The sequence below is a fragment of the Strix aluco genome, chromosome Z (assembly GCF_031877795.1).
Source record: "Strix aluco isolate bStrAlu1 chromosome Z, bStrAlu1.hap1, whole genome shotgun sequence".
NCBI lineage: Eukaryota > Metazoa > Chordata > Aves > Strigiformes > Strigidae > Strix > Strix aluco.
The window spans coordinates 32,643,657-32,669,725 of record NC_133971.1 but is presented as its reverse complement, the minus strand read 5'-3'; the positions used below and the strand labels follow the sequence as shown (position 1 = coordinate 32,669,725).

The window sequence follows — 26,069 nt, the reverse complement described above, 5'->3', positions numbered from 1 at the left end:
TTTAAGGCTGCCAGGATGTTATAATAATTTAACAAGTTTGCTACTTGGTAAGCTACAAAATTTGAATCTTCTACATCACTTTTCACTCCAGAATACAGAATTTTTCATATTATTTTCACATAAAAATTATTTCACAGAATTACAGCCTTGTTTACAACAATAAATAGACAGGGGAAAAGAGAGAGGCAAAATTTGTGCTTTCTTGCAAGGCAATGGCTTGAAACACAGGAATTGGACTGTAGTCTACATTCCAATTAATATTTTGTATTTAATACTATTCACAACTGCATGATTACATATTCAGGGTCCACTGCTGCATACCTTTGCTAAGATGCTGGTGTGGGCATAAGTTACTTCTTTGCTACCTCTGTACGAGTGCTCTGTAACAGCTCTCAGTCACCTTCTCAGTGGAAAGTGTGTGGACCCATTACTGTCATTGCTTTTGATAAATACTGAATTTCAGCTTTTAACTGTAGTTTCTCATTAAAAAAAGGACTAAAATCTGTTTTTGCACTAATAATGAAATCTGTAAATAAACTGCACATGTATAGAAAATCTGCATTAAAGAATAAACTATCACTAATAATTTATAATATTTTCCAAGTCTCAAATGTTTACATACCACCGAGGTTTTCCCCAGTTCCCAAACAATTAGATGAAGTCAGAAAGTGCTTATTTTCTTTAAGGTCCTACATGGAAATTTCCAGAAGAGTAGTAGGGTTTTATATATTTATGAAGATAACTTAAAATATTCTAGCAAGAGAATTTATAATTCTGCCAAACATTTAGAAACATTTTAGAAAAACATTTAGAAACATTTAGAACATTTTAGAAAAAGACCGGGGAAGTAGGAGAAATCCAGAAACCTATTTAAGTATAATATAACATTAAATCTGTTCTAGCAGTAATGAGCATGTAGATAATCATATTAACTAGGATGCTGACAAAAGAAAATTTAAAAATTATTTTTCTTATTTTTAATCAGTTTATGTCATGAACTGCAAGACTGTTAAAAAGATTTTGTTTTACCAATAACTTTAGATGCATGTTTATTTTATTTTACTTGGAAAAAAAAATACATGCTCCTACAAGCATGTATTTTTCTCTGAAAATATAAATTATGTCCCACAGGAGTTCATTGCAACACCTTGCGTGTGTAACTCCTTCACTGACTAAAGACATAGCACACTTCTACTAATTGTATGACAACTATAATGGAGGAAAAAACACTCTGAAAATTCTTAATAGTTATGTAAATGTGTCTTGAATTTGAGTTTTGTGCAAATGGTTTCATGACTGATTAATAACCATCTACAGATAGGTGGACAGTGATAATCTATGAATCATGAAATTTCATCTTTGCCAATGAACCTTTGGTTTGAAGGAAAGTAGGGTAATTTATAATATGGTCTTACTAAAAAAGAAAAGTTGTGAATGAAAAATTATGCACTTCAATTTCTATCATTTAGTAATTATTTTAGAATGCCCAATGAAATATGAACGCTTCTCTAAAACCAATATATTTTATTAAATATTTTTGTCAGAAAATATGTATTTGCTTAAATAAATGTGTGTCTTCTTTGGAGAGAATAGAAAAGGTTTTAACTGAACTTGAATTGAGGAAATTATTTCAAATCAAGGTTAAAATATTTGATCCCATAAGAAAGGCTCTCCTAGAATCACCAGGATGCTGGTGATCAGGCCTCCCTATCAGCTAGGAGAAAAATAGAAGGTAGAGAATAAATGTGAGTCTTAATCACAGATGCCATAGAGGCAACACCTCTATAGCTTTAATGAAGTGTTTTGAAAGGTTATGTTTCATTCTGATTTGGAAATGTATTTATTTTGTTTCAAATTTGAAATTGAAACATACACTCTTTTTTTAAAAATGGATTTTCAGTCCCATCACTCTCCCTTAACTTCTGTTTTGTTAATATAGGATTGGAACAAAATTATTCATGTCTGTGAAATATAATTCCAATATAATTCCAAATATGCATCAGAATTATTGGTTTTTGTTGATTTGCAGTTCTGCTTTCATATACACTTTCTAGAAATGACCTAACGTAAAGCAGAATTTTGCCTATCAGTATGGGTGCAGGTTTGATTTTCAAATGCAAGCTGAAATAAAGGAATAAAACTGTTTAGAATGATTTTCAGATTAAAGTACATTGAAATTCTTTCTTAAAAAAAGTTTATATTTAATGGAGATTACTGTTAGCTGAAAAATGTTTCTAAGCAAAGGATGAGAAATGAAAGAGCCATTTCAGAATGATCTAGCCAATTGCATGCTTAGCAACATGATAGGAGATTGAATTCAGCATGGGTAAACGGAAGATGATGACATTTGGAAAGAGTGCGTGAATTTTATTTTGCCTGCTAACAGATTTTCAATTAGTACAGTGCAGTCATGTTCAAAATAAAAACAATATGTTAATTAAGATTAAAAATCTATATTGAAGAATACTGTACTGTACACAATTTCTAAAAGATTAACAAAGAGTATTTAGGCTAATCGATAGAGACCCAAATATTAGAGGAATCCTCAGTTTAACAAGTTCTAGGCTGATGACTGTGAGATATCTGCCTACTGTCAACATTTTTGTCAGAAATTTTTAATCCATTTATAAATGAAAAAAAAAGCTATATATAGTATGACACTTTTGTATTCAATTTTGTTAATACTGTCTTTTTTAGAGGAAGTAAAGAAATAACAATAGATGTTGAGATACTTCCATGAATGAAGAGATTAGAAAGATTTTGTTTAAAGGAACAGATTGAAAAGAAGTGATAGGAAAAAAATTTAATGTGTAGTATGTTGAATGTTGTTGAAATCAATCACTTCTATGTTTGCATATAATATCAATTAGCTAGACAAATAAATCTTCTATTCAAAATACTATTCAATTTCATGACAATCAAAAAGACATTGTAAAATTAAGTAGAAGTTTTTATCTTTAACATTACAGTCCCTAAGTAATGTTCCACCAAAACTGACACAGACAGTAGACTAAAGGGAGGAAACAATAAAAAACAAAATCAGAACCTAGACAAAAATTAATACCAGATATTGAAGTACAGGCGTCAGTGAGGAAAGATTGATTTGGTAAAGATGAGCTGCTAATCTAGCAAAGTATAATGACTATCTTAATTTCCTTTAAGTAAAAATTCTAGGGATTTATTTAAGCAATTAATTTTTTAAAAAATATAATGTCTTTTGCCTTATATATCACTTTTGTAGGTACCTTTTCCTTTCTTGGATACCAAATTTTTTGTAGCACAACCATATTACTTAATAGTTTAGTTAAGAGAGTTTAATACAGTGGGACAGTCACATGTGTTTCTCTATCTTGTGTTATGCAATGTCTGAATATACAGAGTTCAAGGTACTGTGAACATCAATAGGTGATCTGCAATCTCCTTAAAAGCTTGCAATATGAATCCTGAGATCACTTAGTCAGATTCCTGCTGGGAAATATGGATTGCTTGGTCTCAGTGCTGCACTCCTATGAAGTTAAAAAGCTCTCTTTGTCCCAGAGGGCAAGCAATATTTTTGTACAGGTGGCAAGGGATGTTGACAGAAAAGGCAGCAATAGATTCAAGGACATAGACAATGAAAGGACTACAGTTCTCATAGTGAGCTCTCACCATGGGCAAGACACCCTGACTGCTCATGTTGGTCTGTTGTCTATTTTAAACAAGATACAGATAGAAGAAAAAGGAGGATGGACTCAGAATTTGGTGAAATATGCTACCACAGTCTTGTTTAGTTAGCTGAGATTAAATCAGATGAAATATTTATATTTTTAATTATTTTTCCTTGTTACAACATACGCAACATATTTAATAGTTACCTACACTCTTGTTTTGCTTCATAGTCCCTGATATATGTTAACACCATCTTTGAAAGCTATTTATAGGTTATTTCTAGGTAGAATCTGGCATGTTTTCTTCTTAGTAATGAAAACCACCAAAAGAGTTGGCTAATTAATTTCTCAAATATGTCCTCTATTCCAGAAGCTGGAAGAAAGAACCTATACTGTTTACATATACTTTATCTGAGAAAGATGTGTAAATGTGGAAAATGAATTGCATTCAAAATTTACATTTTGAAGAAAAGATTGCTACATTTGAACACAAAAGAACTAATTCTAAGCAATAATACTGGAAATAAGCATAGGGGTTTTTTTTAGAAGCCTAGCATTGGGAAATACTACAAAAGTAGTCCATAAAAAGAGTTGGAAAACCAGTAAGATCTTTAGGTCAGAAGAATATTGCCAAAATAAAAATTAAAACGTTAATTGGTTATGAAGAAATAACTAAACCATGATAGCTCTGGATATCAATTTCTGTTGATTCTCATTATGTCCCTTCCTTTCCTTCTAAACAATATACTCTCTGACTTTTCTTAACATATTTGACTGAGATGACAATACAGATTATAATAAAAAACTTCTGTTAAAGACTAGATGTTCCAACTGGAGCCCTCTTCTGTGTGAATAGGGCAGATTGTTACAAGCAAATCACACAACAAAACACCTTTTTTTGCATTCCCTTTTCACTTATGCATGCCACTGGGGTTATTCATTCTAAAAGCTCTGAGTATTCTGATCATTGTTCCTCTGAAATAGCACATCTTTCCCTATATCTTTAATGAAGAAGACTTCAGAGAGGTTGTTAAAAACTCTTCCAGGACTAAATCTTTCATGTCAGGAAAGATTATAAACAATGATAAGAATCTAAAATAACCTGTTCAGCAACCCTGAAGATTAAAGACCTTTTGTAAATCTGCAAAATATGTACAAAATACCTCATTTGCCTGATTTAGCACTTCTAAATTTAACTAATCTGTTCAGAAGAGGGAGTTAAAATCCTAGTTAGTCCTTTGGCTCTAGAGACAAGTTAGTTGCTGAACTTTGCTGCAAACTGATGAATAGAAGATGACCTATGACTATTACACTTTTTTAAAAAATATTGTTGTAATAGAAAGATCACTGAAAGACTAAATTTGAAAAAACAGCAGTACTCAGCAGTACTAAAAAAAAAAAAAAAGAATATTCATAAATTCACTGCATCAAATTTTTGTCTTAATCTACTAAAATGAGAGATCTGCTAGGAGAAAGAATACCTTCAATAGTTGTATTCTCTATTAAGTTATTTTTTAACTGAATATAAAACACCTCACTTGATGGACAGAGGAAGGTTTTATACTAGAATTGCCATTAGTTTTTTCCACAAAATTATGACACTTTAAGAGAGTGGTAGCTATGGTTGCTGATTACATCTGGATTAAATGCTAACTATGGAATGAAAGACATGTCCATTATCTTTTCTAATCTTTCTAATTTAGCTCTCTTTGGAATAGGAGTTATAATACAGGTATATGGTACACAGAAGTGTGTCCTATTTAGGGAGCTGAATTTATTTTGGTTTTTATACCACTCTTGTATGTTGACTTTTTTTAATCTATTCTGGCTTTTTTTAATTACTATTGTTAGAACATTTTTAATGTAGTGTGATACGGAAGTAACTCTTCATGTTTGTCTGTGAAGTCTACAAGTCCATGGTAATTTAATGTGTGATTCTATAGTTAGAGCACTGTGCTAACAGCAGCTCCATTTGCAGCTCCATGTTGAATTATATAAACATTTCTGCATGAGCTTATGCACTCCAGATAGTTAAAAAAATTATTATATAGTTATTTGTCATGCATTGAGGTAAGACTGTGAGAACAGTTGTCTTCTCAGGGAAGATAAAATAATTTTTAAAATGTAAATAGAAAATCTATTTTTATTTCCTTTAAATAAACTATCTTTTACACTAAAGTAATTGAATTGGTTTAAAATCCTTGGTTTTAAAATAGGGGAGTAGAAAGTAGAGTAGAAAAGAGCAATAATTTAATGAGAAAAATGTGTTTTAAAACCAGGCTATAAATGGGTGCACTCTGCATGATCAAGGGCAAGTCAAAACAAAATGGAATCTAAGTTGAGCAAGACAACCAGCAAAAATATGCCACCCTCAGACTTCATTTTATAGCTGCTTTGGAAGCCAGTAGTTTCCATTAGATGAAACCTTGATTATAAGAAAGAGTCTGTTGAAAAAATACCATATTCCAGAGTCCATTGAAAGGATTCCACATCTGCACCACACACACTACAAAAATTTGTTTTGTGTTTCATTACATCTAAAGCTTTGTTCTTTTATTGATGTATGGTTGAAGATATATACATGCATCAGAAGAAAATAAACCCATTCATTTCAAATTGAGCAAGTGAGCAATGACAAGTTATGTGAGTGTTGTGCTCATAATCATTTGCCCTTCATAATTACATTATTATTTCAAGAAGAAAAGATACTGTTGTGTGTATTTTCTTATTTATATTTTAAGTTATGCTGCTTTTATAGAGTGAGCTTTTTTTTTTAATCAAAATGCTCTCTGAACAATACATCCTAAGTACAAAGAAGTGGAATAACTATTGCCTGAAGAAGGAGGAAATAATTTCAGTTGAACATTTAAGTTTTAGACTGGTTGCTCAAGTTCAGGAACCCGAAAAAAAAAAAAAAATTTTACTTCACTCTTCAACAACCTTAACATTATACTTTTTTTGTATAAACATACCATAGCATAATGTTAAGTTCACAACATAACATTGTGTTCAGTTTTATAAAAACATAAGAAATTAATGTCTCTGACCCTGACGCATTTGCAATAAAACACTTCCTAATAGAGAAGAGAAATACGAGTGGGCAAATATTATAAAAAGCCCCAAATCTTAGCTGATTAAATATTATCAGTTGATATGTTTTGGTTTTTAAAAACCTAAATTATTAGACTATTTAAAAAGAGATAAAAATCTCATGAAAGTGTCTGATATAATCAGAAAGCATTATCATAATATTTATGAAGCCCTGTTCTTACACAAATAAGTATATGAGAGAGTTTTCATGTTCTGTGAAATTTCAAAACTATGCAGCATTTAGTTTAGAAGAAGCCAAAATAAATCAGTTCCGTTTATCTGCACCTACTGTTCCTGAACATCTTTAGATACTTCTTGGAACCAGTGCAGGGTTCTGTCATGTCCGTCATGAGTAAGTAAGTGAAGATTAACTCTTACTTTTCTACTTCACATTTTCTTGTTATTGTTCGGTGAATGCTTACTAAATATTTATTAATCAACATAAAGTAAGTATTGACTCAAAATCCCATGACAGTAGGACTTGTGCAAGTACAGAACCAAAGGATGGACAGTGCTTTTCAGAGCATGTGCTGTAACAAAATGGACAACACATGGATAAACACATGCTGGAAATCACAGGGAAACAATGAGACAACGGTGGTCATTATGGCAGATGGTAGTACAGCCCTTCAAAAGCATAAGCTTTTTGGTCATCAGAGAAAAGTAGAGTTTTAATGCAGAATTTAAAAGAAGGTAAAGAAACAGCTTTGAAGATGTTTACTGGGAATTCTTTCAAGTGTGAATGACAGCATGGAGGACGGTTATTTGAAAATTTAATAATGTGATGATGAGGATTAACATCATGAGCTAGTGAGAGGTAGAAAATATCCTCTTGCTACTGCATAGAGATGCCCAAAAGTTAGGAATTTTGAAAATGAAAACAAGTGGTTAATATTTGATACGATAAAAGGAAAGAAGAAGAAGCATTGGAAGTATTCAAGGTAAAGGGTAACAGCATATGAGATGATGTGAGCCTGAATCAAAATATTTGCATAAGAATGGAAAGGTGAACATATATATGTTAAAACCTAGACATGATCTGCATATAAAAAGCAGGGAAAGATCAATAAGCATAATACCAGTATTCAAAATACCTGAGAAAAGGAGGTAACTTCAGGGCTCAAATACAGGCAAGATGGCAAGATATTTCCATTAACCATGGTGAACATGATGTGAAGGTTATTATCTATGGGCTAGATTTAATTTAGACCTGATTAGAGAGGTCTGGAATAGGAAATTAAAGTTTTGGGTTTTGCGTATAGATGGTAATTGAATTTGTGGGTGAGATTATCTAGATTAAAATTCAAATGGAAAAAAAAGAATTTAACTGGGGTTAGAGAGACCTTTGGAACTGCTCTGGATAGAAAGAGTGAGGATAATTCTCTGAGGGAAGAAAGTTTTCAAAAACCAAGAATTAATTAAGAGTCATGGAAGAAAAGGAAAAACAGTTTGACTATTCTGATGGTATCAAAGCAAATGATTTGGATACAAAGTGTTAAAAGAAATTATGAGAGATTCTTTGAGAATGTTTTTACATGTCAGTGACTGGAGGAAAAAAAATGGAAAAAAGAGATGGTAGGTGGAAAACAAAATGGTGTTCAAGGATAAAGATTTTTTAGTCTGAAGATACTAGCCATGTGTGAGAAAAGAGCAAGAAGAAATGGAGAAACTGATCTTGACAGGAGGGAGAGAAGAAGGAGAGATTTATGGAAAAAAAGAAACCACATTGAGAAAAGAATGAGATAGTTTAATATTTTGTCCTTTGTTTTCTTGAAGAAGTTAAGCAGACATTTTATGAAGAAGAAATGTAGGTAAAAGGCGAATCAAGCTGGAAAAGGAATGGCTGGCATTCATTTAGAAAACTGGACTTGCTTAGCAAGAAACATGGCAGATCTGAAACCGGAAAATAAATCTATAACATAGGCAAATGTCCTAGTCCACTTGATCCACTCTGCAATACCAGAGAAGGAAGCGGGAAGTGGATGGCAGCAGTCAGCCTTTTTGTCAGAAGCCAGAAAGAGCCATGGTTGCAAGGGAGTGAAACGAAGGGAAATAAAGAATAAATAAATAAATAAATCAACAAACAAACAAAAAGAAAGAAAAACAATGGGAAAACAAAATTAAATAGTGGTAGAAAGGCTAAAAGGAGAGAGGACAAGAACAGAGAAGATAATACTTCTGGCCTAGAAACTACAAAATAGACAGCTGTGTTCTTGTTTGTATCTGTTGTGAAAGGAACAAGTGGAAAGATAAGTGAAGAGGTAATGGAGCTGAGAGGAAATGCAGTTTTTCTGTCACAAGTGCAGGGCTTTATGTTTGCTTTTCATGAACATCTTGGGCTTCCTGTCGGCTTGCTTCTCTAACTTGTCCTTGTGCCTCTGAATGGGAGCCTTGTGTATTTACCACTCCTCTCAGGTGTCATCTGCACACTTGCTGAAGGTACCCTCCATCCCATTGTTAGGTCATCAATAAAGATTTTTGTCTCCTGTATTGATCCCGGAGGAATGACATTCATAACCAGCTTCGTACTGCTCATCATACTGTGTTGAACTTAGTCATCAAACCAATTTTCAATCCACTTTATAATCTATTTATCAGTACATCTCTCACTAATCTGACTATAAAGATTCTCTGGGAGTCCATGTCAAAGGCTTTCTACAGTCGGGGTAAACACTATCCACCACTCTCCATTTCCCATTAAGCCTGTCACTTCATTATAGACAGCAGTCAGGTTGCTCAGGCATGATTTGCCCCAAGTTATTTATCAGCAACAATCCATGGTGACCATGCAGAATTGAGTTTATTGTGTTCTGGTACTAGTGGAAGGAAGTACATGAACTATATTACCAGGGAATCAGGAAGAACCCAAGAAAAGAAACATCAACAGGGATTTTGTAGTAACCCCTTGCATAGCTCAGGAGCTGTTGTGGGAAGCTGAAAATGTAAATACAGAAGAAAAACACATATTTAAAACTCACTCAGACTAGATTGTAGTCTTAAGAAAATACTTGAGCCTTTGTCTGAAAGAATATTTTTCCTGAAGAATTATGTTTTCTTTAATCAGGACTTCATAAAAGAAATGAGTTATGCTAGTCTTTTTCCCTATTTAGATAATTTACACCAGTAGCTAATGCAATAGCAAAATTACAGTGACCATAGATAGTACCTTTTGTGTGGGTACTTAAGGTGCTTCATCAGCTCAGTGACTGAACTGTTACTGTTCTCTAATTATATAAATGTATTCTTCATACATTTAACAGCAGCGTAGGATCTAGATGTAGATACCCATCTTTCCTGCAGTCAAATAAAAAACATCTTTAAATATAATCTTTTATCCTAATCCATGTTATCCTTTTGTAATGTTACATGGGAGAAAATGAATAATCATTAGCAATAATAAGGATCCTACTTCACTGTGAGCTTGGAAAGTCATAAATACTCTATTGCATTATGAAATCTCAGCTGTGATTATGAAGTGTAACAAAGACAGATGTGCAGGATTAGTTCATCAAAAAAAATTAATTAATTGTAGTTGAGACAGTAATTCAATAAGCGTTCTTATTTTATATTTTTCTTTTGCATGAAGAAAATGAAAACTTACACATGATTCACTACGTATTTTTGGTTCAGCAAGTACTTTTCAAATCTGACCTCTATCTGGATAATATAAACAGTGTATGACCAAGAGTAGTAACATGATTTTGTTTGGGTTTTAAGAGTGCTGTTACATGAATCATGAGGAAATACAGACTTTTCCTGCCAAGAACAAACAAGCTAGTTACACATTTTTTTTAGCACCAAAGGACAGATCAGAAAAAATAACCCACGTTTTTAGTTTTAGTCTTCAGAAACCTTCCAAAACCCAGAATTTGGAGGTAAGTTACCTAACTTTCCTTTCTGCATGATGTTACAAGGGAATTCAGCAACTCCCACAAACAACTGCCATTTGATATGTTGATCAGGAAGATAGCAATATTCAGCATTTTCATCAGAGGATTTCTAGAGCTAGAGAAAAGAATATACAGGTGGCAAAAGTAAATCCTAAATAGGTCTGCTCAAACACTGAATTTCAGTCTGTAAGAAAATATTTTTTTCCATGTATTTACAGCACCTTGTCCTATAGTTAGGTAGTTTTTCCAAACAACGTCTGACCATTACCTTAGCTCAGCATCCATGTGCCCACATGACCATACATGTGCTTTTATTTTGTACATTAAAAAAAGGGCTTTATTTCTTATGTTGAACAAAGTTTTCTTGTTACATACAAATAGTATTCAAAGTTTAAACTCTTCCCAAATATTTAACACCAACACTTGAAATTAAAACAGCTATTTATCTTTTTAATCATTACCTTTCTCTAGCAATAGACCTTCAAGTCTACTACAATGAGAGCAGCTTGTGCTGGCCTGCTAGGGAGGCATAATGCTCAAGAAATCTATAAAGCTGCTGCTTTGAACTTTCAAAAGTCATTACTGTCCATATCTCTCTAGATCTGATTTAGAGTTATGCTTGACTCATAAAATAATTAAAATATGGGAGACATGTGAATTCATTTGTTCAATCATAAATATTTAGTGCCACTTTAGACTTCTTGAAATATCTAAGATACCTTCACAGACGTGGCAGATACAAGATACGAAGTGACATGTGGAGGTGAGCTGACTGGTCCATATGTAGAAATGTGAAAAGGACATTCAAAGGAAAGTTGAAGAGAAATACCTGGCATTTCTTGTCTAAATCCTGCATATTCAAACAGAGCATGGTCCTCTAAAGACCGTGGGAAGAAATAAAGAAGCTAGAACATCTATATCATGAATGTCTTTGTTCTTTTCAATAATATGGAGGAGAAAAAGTAATCCAGTGCACACCTGTAACTGGTTCTTTTGCCTAAACTATTGCTGCCCAGAACACTTGATGACTCAGGTATACCAACTCCAGTTATGAGAGAAATGGGCTTTTACTTTGGCTTTGGGGAAAGGACAGGAGAATAATTAATGACCATTAGAAGAATAACAACAAAAAAATTTTAAAATCACACAAAGAATATATTTGATAAAGGCTTTTTTTTTGACCTGTGAAGGATTCTCCATCCTCTTTTCTTGGATTTACTGACCCTTTGACAATGAAACATGTTGCCAGAGAGATTGTGAAGACTCCATTTTTGGAGACATTAAAAACCCAATCAGGCACAGCTGTGGACAACCTGCTGTAGTTAACCTTGCTTGAGCAGGATTAAGGACAGGCAATCTCCAGACACGATTGCCATCCTCAGCTATTCTATTGAAGATGTCTCCTTATAGGCAATGTTTCATCCAGTATATATTTTCAGGTAGAAATTATGAAAATTACATTGATCTGTCATGTTTTAAATTCTTTTTTAGAGATTTTTTCTTTTTTTGCTAAACTAATGTGAAAATGACCTAACATGGAGTGCTCATGAGATATTTATGGGTAAGAATCAGAGACCCAGGCAACAAAGGGAACCTTGTGGTTGTTGTTTAGAACAGGCCACCAGATCAAGGACAGCCTATTGATGAAGTCTTCTTACTCCAGCTACTGGAGGCATCATGCTCACAGGCTGTCATGCTGTTGGGGGACTTCAACCATCCTGACATCTGCTTGAAAATTAGCATGGCATGCTATAGACAATCCAGGATACTCCTGGAGTGCACTGAGGGTAACTTCTTAAGCAAGGTAATAGACAGTTCTAACAGAGGAGATGTGTTACTGGACCTGTTGGTCACCAACTCAAGTGAGCTAATCAGTAACGTCACGATTAGAGGCAGCCTGGGCTGCAGTGATCGTGCACTGGAGTTCATAGTCCTAAGGGATGTGGGTCAGGTGAAGAGTAAAGTGAGGACCCTGAATTTTAGGAAAACAAACTTCCAGCTGTTCAAGGGGTTAGTCAATAGGACCCGCTGAGAAACTGCCCTCAGGAACAAGGGAGCAGATCAGAGCTGGCAGATCTTTAAGGATACTTTTCATAGAGCACAAGAGATCTTGATCCTCAGGTGTAAGAAATCAGGAAAGGACGACCACTGACCAACATGGCTGAGTCAAGACCTGCTGGTCAAACTAAAGGGCAAGAAGGAAATACACAGGCAGTAGAAGCAGAGACAGGTATCCTAGAAAGAGGACAGGGATGTTGCCCAGATGTGTTGGGATGGGGTCAGGAAGGCTAAGGCAAGGTACACAAAGAATAATAATAAGGGTTTCTACAAGTACGTCAGCCAGAAAAGGAAGGTAAAAGAAAATGTAGCCCCCTGATGAGCAAGATAGCAAACTGGTAAAAACAGATGAGGAGAAGGCTGAGGTGCTCAACAACTTTTTTTTTTGCCTCAGTCTTCAGTGGCAGTCTCTCTTCCCACACCTCTTGAGTGGATGGACCGCAAGGTAGGGATTGGGGGAGCAAAGTCTCTCCCACTGTAGGAGAACCTGAACATGCATAAGCCTGTGGGACCTGATGAGATGCATCCGAGTCCTGAGGGAATTGGCTGATGTAGTTGCCAAGCCACTCTTCATGATATTTGAAAACTCATGGCAGTCATGTGATGTCCCCTGTGACTGGAAGAAGGGAAAAATTGCACCCATTTTTAAAAAGGTAGGACGGAGGACCCTGGGAACTACCAACCTGCCAGACTCACCTCTGTGCCTGGGAAGATCATGGAACAGATCCTCTAAGAAGCTATACTAAGGACCATGGAGGACAGGGAGGTGATTCAAGACAGCCAGGATGTCTTCACCAAGGGCAAGTCTTGCCTGATCAACCTAGTGGTCTTCCATGATGGAGTAGCTACATCAGTGGACAAGGGAAGAGCTACAGATGTCTTCTATCTGGACTTCTGTAAGGCCTTTGACATGGTCCCCCACAACATCCTTCTCTCTAAATTGGAGAGGTATGGATTAGATGTCTGGACTGTTTGGTGGATAAAGAGTGGGTTGGATGGTCACATCCAGAGGGTAGTGGTCAACAGCTCAGTGTCTGGATGGAGATCGGTGACAAGTGATGTCCATCAGGGGTCTGTATTGGGACAAGTACTGTTTAATATCTTCATCAGTGACATAGATAATGGGATCAAGTGAAACTCAGCAAATTTGCAGATGACACCAAGCTGAGTGGTGTGGTTGACACACCTGAGGGACAGTATGCTATCCAGAGGGATCTGAACAAGCTTGAGAAGAGAGCCCAGGTGAACCTCATGAAGTTCAAAAAGGCTAAGAGAGCAGCCCTGCAGAGAAGGACTTGAAAAGCTGGACATCAGCCGGCAATGTATGCTCACAGTCCAGAAAGCCAACCGTATCTGGGTCTGCATCAACAGATGCTTGACCAGCAGATCAAGGGAGGTGATTCTGTCCATCTACTCTGCTCTGGTGAGACCTCACAGGAAAGACACAGACCTGTTGGAGTGGGTCCAGAGGAGGGCCACAAAAATGATCAGAGGAATGGAACACCTCTATGAGGAAAGAATGAGAGAGTTGGTGTTTAGTCTGGAGAAGCAAAGGCTTTGGGAAGAACTTATTGCAGCCTTTCAGTACGTTAAGAGGACCTATGAGAACGATGGGGACAGATTTTTTAGTAGGGCCTGTAGTGATAGGACAAGAGGTAACTGTTTTAAACTAAAAGAGGGTAGATTCAGAATAGGTACAAGGAAGACATTTTTTACAATGAGGGTGATGAAACACTGGAACAGGTTGCCCAGAGAGGTGGTAGATGACCCATCCCTGGAAACATTCAATATCAGTTTTTTCAGGGCTCTGAGCAACCTGATTGAGTTCAAGATGTCCCTGCTTATTGCAGGGGTGTTGGACTAGATGACCTTTAAATGTCCCTTCTAACCCAAAGTCTTCTATGATTTAATGATTCAGTGATTCTATGATTTCAGTTAAAATCATACTAATGTGTCTCTCTAAAATATTTAAATCAGAATTATTTTGCCATGACAAATTATACTACAGGTTATCTGATTCAACAGAATGCTGCCTTTTTTTTTTTTTTTTTTTTTTTTTTCCTGGCAATAGATTTGCAAATCAGGAAGAAACTTTCATCTTTTTAAGAGTTAGTTAATGTTTCTTGTCTAATGTCCTGATTGTCAAGGGGGCATATTCAAAGTATATTCTTCAGTACAGTTCAATTGTTACATTATCTTAGCTTTACAGTTTAACTTCAGGTGAGAAATTAGTTGTATCTATGGCCATGTAATATCATTACTTTAATCCTACTCTATACATTCTGACTAAGGCTGAGATTCTTGAAGTATGGGTTTTCTTAGTGGATGAAGCTATAACACAGTTAAAGACTAGTTTCATTTTGTAGTATGTAGTCATTTAAATAAAGTTAGCTTGCCATTTTAACAGCTGAATCTGGAATAACTGGACAGTCTCAGCTACAGTTCATTGTGTATTAAAAGCTGAATTGTAACCATGTCTTGTAACAAATTACTATATACTGATTAGAAAATAAAGGCCTGAGCTTTAGTACAATGGACCTATTTATTTTCTTGGGAGAAATCTAGGTGGCAGACAAATATCAGACTGTTGCAAAAATGATGATAAGCTACTCTCTAAAATTTTTTACTCAGATTCATAAATTTATGTCAGTAAGGCACTGCTAAACAAGTTCTTCTGAGATTTTAACTTGTTTTGAAAGAGATCATTGAGAGACTACCAAATTGAGTGATTACTTTTTAAAAGAATTTTTAAAAGGGTTACAAGTAAGTGTTGTTACAATTATCTCACCCTTTCTGTGTACCCTCCCATTTGCTTGTTCCAAATGTTATCTCTGTCAACTACTTAAATTGTGAAGTCTCCAATAGACCACTTTTTTCCTAAGTAGACTATTATTTTCTTAAGTAATATTATAATGCATAAGTAGTAGAAAACCAGTGTGATTATACTTCATATAAGAAGTACTAGTAACTGATTGAGACAAGGTATTACTGGAGCAGGTTTTGGAAAAGTAATTGTTTAGCTCCCAGTTTTGTATGAAACCAGCTATAATGATTCCCTAAATCTCTGTAGAATTTCCTGAAACTCAATGGACTTTTCAATAGACTTTTAAGTGATACCAGTGATAAACTATCAGCTTACCTTATGCCCAAAGGAAAACTCTTTAGTACCAAGAAAAATGAGGAAAGGATCAGAGAAAGAAATTACAGAAACATGGCAAATTTGGAGTTTTGTATTTACTTTTTAATTCTAAGGTATTTAGTGACCGTGTGAAAATTTTTGACAAAACAGATTAATCAACTGGTAGAGCTATGTTTTATGCAACTTAAGGGCCTGGATTTCTGAATGATTGAGAGGAATGTCCCTATACTACAAGTTTTGGAAAAGTGATATAAATGCCAGCTTCTGAAATTATCATACAAAAGACTAACTTTTGCTATTTATTGGAGATTGGGGCTTACAGTCATCCTGCATGTTTAAAATAGTAGTCATCCAAAGGTACCTTCCTTTTGTATCAAAGGTCTTAGACACAGAAATTGCCTTATCTTCCTCAAAACCTTTTATTTTTTTTTGTCACTTTGATGTTTTGAGGCATGAGTGGTGAAACAGAATACTTAGGAGAGATTTAAACTTAAATCCTTTCCCATGTACCGTTATAAAGCAATGAAACAATTAGAACTTAACTAGTGAGGTGAGAGGTTTCAAAATATTACAGTAAATCTTCCCAGAGAGAGAGAAATAAAGTGTAATTATCCCTAATGATATTCAATAACCAAAATAGTAGCTTAAAAATAAATATTTAAAGCTAAGTATATATTAGAAAGAGGGAAAAAACCTTTGAAATGAAAGCTTTGAAAATAATTTCTTTGCAATATACAAATATATCTGTTAAAATTAATGACTGTTTGCACAATTGAGAAAGAACCCTTCTAGCAGCATAGACAATAGGTTTTTTTTGAATACTCTACTATATGATCCTCAGACGTAATTTATTTACCAAATAATGAAGAAAAATATATTAGCTTGTTGTGGTTTGAGCTCAGAGGTCACCTGAGCACCACCCCTGCCACCCACTCAAACCCAGGACATAGCTTAAAATGTTTATTTTAAAAAAATGTAAATACTAGGAGTATCTGTTTCATAATTTCTAATCCAATTAAGAGTTAATAGAGGTGAGTAGATGGGCAGAATCACCTCCCTCGATCTGCTGGTCCAATTAAGAGTTAATAGAAACTGAAATGTGGAGTGAGTTGTGTGCTTGTGTGAACTATGAAATTCTGAAATAAGTACAAATGGTTTGCTAAGACTTTTGAGCTCTTCACTGTTGAAGGGAGACTGTTTAAATTAGTATCTGCCCAAATATGTTTGACAGGTACTGATTTTCCACTTGTACAAAAAGAGAAGAATAGAGGAAGAAGCTACATTCTGAGTTTAGCATAACTTAGAAATTGCACACTGTTCTGTCTGTAAGGATTTTTTTTTTTTTTTACCTCTTCTACAACCTGTAATACCAAGTGAAAGTTTATCTCTCAGGTATTTTTTACTGAATGGAAAGATGTGTCAACACAGCACTAGAGTTGTCAGTGAAATTCTAATTCAGTCACTAAAATTTTGCCTTTGATTTAACATTGCAGTAAACTAAGGTTAAGCAAATGTTCTGCTTACACATTTTTCTACAGCTGTAACATGCATAGATTTATATGCTAAACTGTGTTCAATAAATTAATTACAGGACCTTGACTCCTTTTCCTCAAGATTTTTAATTCTATGCAGAGGTTTGTTTGTTTGGGGTTTTTTGATTGTAAATGTTAATAACCTTTATTTATTGAAATGTCATTATAATATCTGGTCCAAACCCCATAATTTCATGCATGTGAATGATACCCACTGACTTATGTTTCTCAGGATCTCATGGAAGATTTCTCAGAAGGTTTTTTAGAGAGGCCACCAGGCAGCAGCAACAACAAATTGGACACAGATCTTGCTTTTCCAAGGATCTGAGTCACATTTTACTCCCTCATCCTTCTCCTCAGTTCCTCCTAGAAGCCATCTGAAAAAGGGCAATGGAATTATGGAGGAATGAGGAGTTGGAAGTTCTGACAAGTGCCCTACCTGGATGACTTATTCTTCAGTAAAATAAAGAACTAGGCAATACAGAATAAATCATTTTTTTAAAACACACCAATATCCACCAGAATCACAAATTTAAATTCAAGAGGCAGAAAAACAGTTACAATAAACTATCAACTGAGGCTACTAGGCCCACTACAAAATTATCTTTTGAAATGAGTCATTGATATTTAACTGCTTCTTTAATGAGAAAAAAGATACACTCCTTTAGCCTTTTCTGTTTTGATCTTATTCATGAACTCATGTTCATAATAGTCAAGACTGATTAGTCTTGACTGTTCCTAAGTACCAGAGAATGATTTCCAAACATCTCCTCTTTGCTGCTTCCTGTGTACATTTTTACATAGTCTTTTTTTTTTGTGTTGTTCTTGATTCAAATTAATGCTTCTCACAAAATTTTTTCAGCAACCAAGTGTCTCTACATAAATCACTGTGTCTTCACATGGCTTTTCTGGACATTCTGTAAGGTAAAGTCCCTCCTTTATTTTAGACACCTAGGGGTTAAGAAAACCCTTCAATCTTTCACTGTCACTTGTGTAGTCTAAAGAAACATTTCTTGGAACTCAATGGTCTTTTTGCAAAACGGTAGGAAAGATTCAAGCCTATCGTGTCACTTAGACAACTAATTGCACCATTACATGCTGCAATTACAATTAAAGATTTTCAGCTGATGAAAGGCATGTTCACTGCATTCTCATTACCTCATATTTCCTTGCCAACACTCAAGAGTATCATGATTTTGATGAAACAAAAGCAACTCAAGAAGCTGTATTTTCTCAGTAGCATCAACACACCGCACTGCAATTCATTCTCCCTGTTATATATTAACCATGTTATCAGAAGTAACATCCATCCTTTGTGCTGAAGGTATTTTGTTTAAATTGGTCTTTACAAAAATGTGTTGTCAGGCATTCATAACAATGAATCAGTCAGCAACTTTTAGGCTCAGTTTAGGCTGCTTTCTTGGATTTAAGCCAATTAGCTTCTCTCAAATGTAAATAGTTCAAATACATTGACAAAAACCCCCTTGTACTGAGAGCTAAACTATGCCAAAAATGGGGTAATAATTTCATATGTGATAAATACAATTTTTATTTTCTATGATAATAAAGAACAGAATTAATCAATACCAGTTTAGCAGAAGGGAAAGAATATTGCATTCCCCCCACATGTGTATCAGTCATTTTGATAATTAGCTGTGAACCAATATCTGGAGTCCTAGTATAAATAAAATTATGACAGAAAAAGTCAGGAAACACTTTTTGAATTTTTGACTATTTAGAAATTGGCTCTGTTTCTATAACAATATTTACTAAATCCTGCAAATAGGTCTGGGAAAGTAATATACTTGTCTTACTATATTTTCAAAATTCCTGATTGTCCCCTATTATTGATTAAATTGCACAAAAAAAAAAAAAAAAGAAGTATGCTGCACAGAATATGGTATTTTATATGGTATGACATATTTATAAAAATTAGAAATAGTTTCATAAAGGGAGAAACTATACACTTGGATGTCTGATGTTTAATTTTGTCTTTACTATTGTTAGGAAAAGAACTCAATCTTAAAAGACACTAAATCTATTTATTATTCACATTTTATATGTTCTAATATTCCATCCAATTCCTGCTCCAGATAACAAATATACATGTGCAAAAAATCTTTCTCTGACACCATAATTCTTGATTTCTGGTTTCACAATAATTTCCATAACAAAAGAATGATGTTTTTATAAACACTACTGTTTTGAGTAGAGTTATGAATCCATACCTTTGAGTTGAGATATGAATCCATACCTGATTTTCAAAGAAAAATAACATAAAGATGATGTAAAACCTCAATATTCAAATTAAGTTACTCATCTGGTTTTCTTTTGCCCCAATGTCAAAATCTTTTAAGTTGATAATTAAAATATTATAGCTCAAAGAAATTTTTGTTGAGCTGATAGCAGAAGAAATAAATTTCTTTCACATCATTTAAATATGGATATGAAACCAAGCTCCACTTGTTAATAAAGATGAAAAATCCCAGCATCACATATATATCACTGCAGACAAATAACACATTTGCCACTCAGGTGGGTGGAAATACAGTTGCTGCTGAAATATAACTCAGGATATAGTTTTGAGGAGAAGCTTTCATTAAGTTTGTTAAAATCCAAGATAAGTATGCTACCAAATGAACATGTAATAAGGAACATTTTCTTTGGTTACCTTACATGTTTTATCTTCCATTATGTCTGACTATCCCTGATGGGGGCTGTTTCCTGGTTACCTTTACTTCCTCACTCAAGCCTGTGAAGGGACTATGCCACCTCTTCATTACTCCTCAACTATGTGTTACACATGAGCTGTGTGTTACCACCTTTACAGACTTAAATTGCTCCTCTTGGGAACACATTTGCTAGAAGGAAAGGAACATTGTATAGTACTAACTCTGTTAGCACTCATGAAAGAGTCCTTTGAACATGTGAGTCCTTTGATCTCAGTATTTTATATTACAAAATTAAGATTCCCTTTTTAATCTATTTCTTCAGTGAGGACTGTCTTGTAAGCAAACTGATGGATGTAACTCACATTTCACAAAGACAGTGTTTAAGTGTTATTAAGTTAAGAACTTATTCCAATTCTGTGGGGTAAGTTTCCAATATATTTTGTAGTCTGTGTTTTTTTTCTGAAGTTTTAACATTTGGTATTTTTAAAACATTATAAAATTTTATTACTTAGTAAGATGACATCAGTTAACATGCATGACAATACAATGACAAGTTTCTATTAAGTTTAAACAGTCATTAAGTGCAATAATAATAATACCTTTTATATACTTCTCAATTAGAAAATAAATTATTGCCAATCTCTTTTACCTAACAGACAAATGATTAGGCCATTCACCTGTGATGTAAGAGACTAATTTTTAAATTGCTCTTATAAGAGAAGCTCTAAGTTCCAATTATAGGTGAAATGTCAAGTGGAAATATCCTTTTGTGGAAACAGTGTTTCTGCACAAAAAAACCCCAAAGCAAACCAACCAACCAACTAACCAACCAACCAATTCAAATTTTCTGGTGGTGAGAATAAAAACAAATGTAAGGCCATAGTGTTGTATCCTCTGTTTAAGTCAAAGTTTCAGTTTCTTCTCTGAATATCTTTCATAGATTTCATCTAATGACTGGTTGCAAGGGAGAAAGAAAACCTTGGACTTGCATATCTTCCTCCAATGTTTTGACTACTGCAACATGTTGACAAAGTACAACCCATCCTTTTTTCCTAGGCAAATGTTCAAAGAGCTTGATCCCTGCTCATTGCTCAGCAAGGTGTGTTGAAGGTGTTTACTGGTAGTGGAAAGTTACAGATAAGAGATTTCCTCTGAAACCACAAATAATGCGCTAGATAGAAAAGACACACTTGCTGCCCATGTTTTTATAATTTCCTTATGCTTGTGATGATTTCTGTATCCTACATACTAATCCTCAGAGCACTAGAGCACTTTCCCTTTTTTTTTTTTTTTTTTTTGTTTTTCCCTCTGCTTTTTGAGACAGGGTCAAGCTACTTAGAAGGGTTGTGGGTCACATGGCATTTTTGAGCTTGTACTGGGAGACCTAAAGCCAGAAGGACTGTTGCTGAACTAAGTCCTTAATAGGAATGCTGAAGAGAAATAAATTGTTACAAGAAGTAGTAATTATTCCATTTGTTTTCTTAAACACTGTTATTGGAGATAATATCTGCATTCCTGAATCACCAACAAAATCACTTTTTTGGTCAGATATATAAAGTAGTTCTCCAAACAGCAGCAGACCTTCACAAAACCAAGAATTCGTGGGTTTTATTTTCTGAAGAAGTGGATTCCTTAAGTTTTATTGAAATATTTTCATATACCATGAATGCAGCCACCCACAGAAGAAAAGCATATTAAAGTTCTTCAGGTGCTTCACACTGCAAAATTAGCTATGGTCCATCAGTTTCTGTTGAGTGCTTATTGTAGCACCTGTTGTTCTTTAAAATAGTCACAGCTGAGTTGACCCAAGTTTTGGTTCAGGGTGTGGCAGTTTCAGTCTTTACGTAGATTGAGCCAAAAGGTGTGGAAAAACAATACATTTTTATATATAAGGTAACTGTTCTATGAAAGGGAATAAAGGAAATTACATGTCATTTAGCTAGGGAAGAGGACAAAATATGTTGTTGCAGTGATTTAGTGGTATAAAAATATAAATATTTTTATCAAGCTTTGTCAGGTGTCAAGTTAAAATTCTGCTGATGGACACAATGCTACTTTTTATGTTGCTCTATTAATATACTAGATATTAACAGAGTTCCTGTATTCAAACCGTACTTAATAGAGACTAATTTATAAGAACTTCAGTATTTGCTTTCCTCAACAGACTAGTGTGGGAAGACATTTGTAAAATCTGGGGGTTTTAATATTTAAGTTTCCTTGGAGTAACTCTTATATTACTGTAAAGTTAGAAGTGTGAATCTTGACACAGTAGAAATGTATCTCCAATACTTAAATACAGATTATATGTCTACAGAAGAGACCAAGGGAGTTAGACTTATAAATTCCACTGAACTGAAAACAGGTGGGTGTTACCAATTTTAGGTCATTTTGAAAATTTCAGATCTGTTTTTGCTTATAACCTTGTGTCCAAGAAACCTCTAATTTCTATGTGATGCTTATCGAGATAACTGCTTCTAAATTTTAGCTGAAAAAACAATGGGTTATTGTATAACTTTAGAGTTATATACTACTTTTCCTGTATTCTGTGGGGTTCTTTAGCATAATTTTAACACAGCAAAATCAAGTTACCATTACATACTTCCTTATATCCGGGGGTGTTGTCTTAGTTAATTTAATTAAAAAATATGTAATGCAAATGGTTGAAGAAGAGACAATTTGCTGCAGGAGAAACCTGATTAAGGAAGCACTAATGAAAGAGAAATTGTATGCTGACATTCTGTGAGATATAATGTTAATTCCTTCACAGCCATAGTGACACATGTTTTCTCCCTCTATTTTTCATTATTTGATAGGGGGTAGAACAGGTATATGGAGAGAATAAGAATATGAAGAAACCATGTGACTATTGTTGTTAATGAGGTGTGAATGGTATCAGTCTGTTACTATACTTCTTGCCAGGAAAGAGTCCTCAAGGGACAAGAAAAGTTAATGAATTTTAGAACCTCCCTGAGCAGATCTGTGTTGCTATGAAGTCATAATTTCTGTTCAGGTACTAAGTCAGCCCAAACTCTGACCACTTGCACACCTCTGAAATAAAAGGATCGATGCCCTTTCTGAAAACACTGTTTTTCATGCATGAATATCTCAGGGTATTGACATCTTGGTCCTTACTGAAGCTTAACTGAAAACATTGGACATTCAACACTCCAACTAAGCCTCCTTCAGCCTCTCCTCCCTTTTCTTCAGCCCCTTACCCTTCTCAGGCTGAACAAACATTGTTTTAGTATCAGATCCTAGTGTAAACAAAAAAGGAAGAATACAGTTCAATGTAACACCCAAGTCTACTGAAATTAAAAGAAGGGGTGTCTATTTGTTTCAAAAATGGTTTCAAAATTAAAAACCATTTGCAGATCTGTGGTTGTTTTATAAACTCATGCACATAACAGCTGTGCCAGTTGTGAGGAATTCTTGCAAATGATGCCCTGGCAGCACGGAGCCACCACAGTGGCTGGTCTTGAGTGTTGTGTATCACTTTCCTCATGCTTTCCCACTTCTCCTTCTGTCTGCCTTTGCTGTGACATTACACCTGGATTTGCCTGGAGAAAGAAGGGAGAGAAAATAGAGTGGTTAAGAAAGGCACAGCATGGAGGTAGTGCAGAAAGCAGATCACTTAGAGAGACCTGAGCAACACCAGGGTGGGAGTGTGTGTATTGGGGGTGTCTGTGTGTGTGGAAAGGATGGTCTGCAACACTTGGTAGAAAAATGGGTGTTCAGTAACTACGCAGAACCGAGGAGAGTGGCTGGTCTACTGAAAATAAATGGATGGCATAAATATAAAGGCTTTAGTAATTGCTTCTGAAAGATAAGTAGTCAGAAAATGTTTGAAAAAATTATAAACGGATGAAACATTATAGTAAAATATGACTTTCCTGTCAAGTTTTTTTTTTTTTTTAATCATTTTTGTATATAGTATATTACATTAAGCTCACTGAAAACAACTCTATGGCTAAATAAAATTGCAACGTATGTGCCCTTCTGACTGAATTCAATGTATTAACAAGCTTTCTATGGACTTCAGTATGCTATTGAAATATAGGCTTAAAAACCCTTTATTTTCATCCCAGTTCTGTTCTGAAAGCCATTTAACTTAGTGACATATAGAATATTCACAAGTATTTTTTCACTATTCTGATTTGAAACAGATTTGTGTATTTTTACCTGGTAGTTTGGGTTTGGGTTTTTTTGCTAATGGGGGAGATTAAGTCACTTTAAAAAATTATTAAATTAATGAAATAAAATTAAAAATCTAAGTCCACCAAAAAATTTCAGTAGAATTTTTTTCATAACACATGAAATCTCCTGTGTAAATACGGGATTTTCCATTAAGGACTTCAGTTGTTACTTTGTGCAGTTTGCTTTAGTTTATTTCTCTGTTCTGTTTTTATCTTAATCTGTTTTTACTAGTTCAACATCACATTATAAATATGAACAAATAAAATCAGGGCTATAATTTTCCTAACCATGAAGATTTATCCTGTAAGATATCATTGCAAGTTTCTGTCCTTAAGTTATTGTCGCTTTTATTTGTTGTCTTTGTGTTGACTTGTTTAAATATCCTGTAATTAAGCCATGTTTTCTCTGGTTTTAACTGGTTTGAGTTCTTGTTGGCATATGAAGTATGTCTCTTCCAATTATTGCTTTCTAATATTATAAGGAATCAAGTTCCTATATATCTTAGAAGATTCAAGTACTCTATTTATATGGATGAGATGTACTGTTGCTGAAAAAATTATTTTGGATTAAAAGGCAACTTACTTAACATGAATTTAATTTTTTTACTGATTCTGGTATAACAAGAGAATAATATATATATTGTTACCTTTCAAATTATTTCTTGATTTGTCTTGCTTGAAGCTGTAAAAAAGTTAACAGCCAGTTCATGAACATATTTAAAATTGTGTATGTACTTTTATTTCACTGACTTTTTCCCTACCGGGTACCTTTGGATGGATAAATAAATAAATAATGGAACATGGGTTTCTAAGCCAGCAATGAGTACTTGATTGTCTCTTATTGTACCAGATACAACATACGCAAATATTTAATGGACTTAACACCTTTAAAAGAAGCAAACAAACAAACCTTACCGCTTGGAAGACACATTTCAGTGTCTTACTAATATATTAAACTAAAAGATAAGTTTTCCTTATAGAAATTCATACTGCCTAACAACCTGCTGGTGTAATTCATATAGCTGCATTCAGGCAAACAAAATGGAAGTAAATATTTAAAAGTAGATATTGGTCTATAGACCTTACTTTGACACATCAGTAACATGTTTAATGGAAAGAACTATTAAGTTATGATTTTTTAAACACATTATTCTTGAGAGGACTAAACATCATGAGAAGACTGTCAGATACCTGACAATCATAAATATAATAATTTTAATGTCCACATAAAGTAGATAGTACTGGCTGTTTTCCACAGAAAAGGAACGTTGGGTGTGGAAAATGAAGGACTTGTTCAATTTTAAACAGCAAGACAGTGACAGAGCTAGAAATAAAACTGTATTAGACACACTAATAATAGTTAATCTTGTGGATACAACACATGTCTGGAGGTTAATATTTTATCCTCATTTATTGTTGTCTGTATATATATTAGAAAGAAAAGAAGAAGAAAGGACCTAACTGGCTGAAATAATATTAAATTTGGAGGGACTGCAGAGCTATGTTCATCTTGGCTATAAAGACAATATAGAATAATATTTTTTAAATTAATTGTTGTCTTATATTCTTAGATTTTAAAGTCTGAAGGAGGTAGAGTTTATGCAAGTCTGTGCAAGCAACTGTTGGGTTTTTTCCCCTTTGGCAAATATATTGTGGCAGAAAAAGGGAGAGAATTATTAATATCGATACAATTTGGCAATCTCAGCAAAGAGCACAGATAATCTCTGGAAGTATCTTTCTAAAAATAATATCCTGGTGATCAAATATTCAGTTCAGCTGTATTCTTGTATGTATGTGTGCATATGCGTTTTTTCCTTTTTTTTCTGCGTTTACTTTTCTGATGCACCT

General features: G+C 34.2%; 1 long non-coding RNA gene across 2 annotated transcripts in view; it reads left to right on the top strand.

Annotated features, from left to right (window-relative positions):
• The window catches only part of LOC141918564 (uncharacterized), an 846,297-nt gene that overhangs the window by 502,424 nt on the left and 317,804 nt on the right, over positions 1-26,069 (top strand). The window contains exon 6 of one of the 2 annotated variants that reach the window (XR_012621720.1): positions 18,219-18,280. The exons of the other annotated variant lie outside the window; for it this stretch is intronic. This is a non-coding gene — a long non-coding RNA (uncharacterized LOC141918564). The remainder of the gene's footprint in view (positions 1-18,218; positions 18,281-26,069) is intronic. 2 annotated transcript variants of the gene reach the window in all.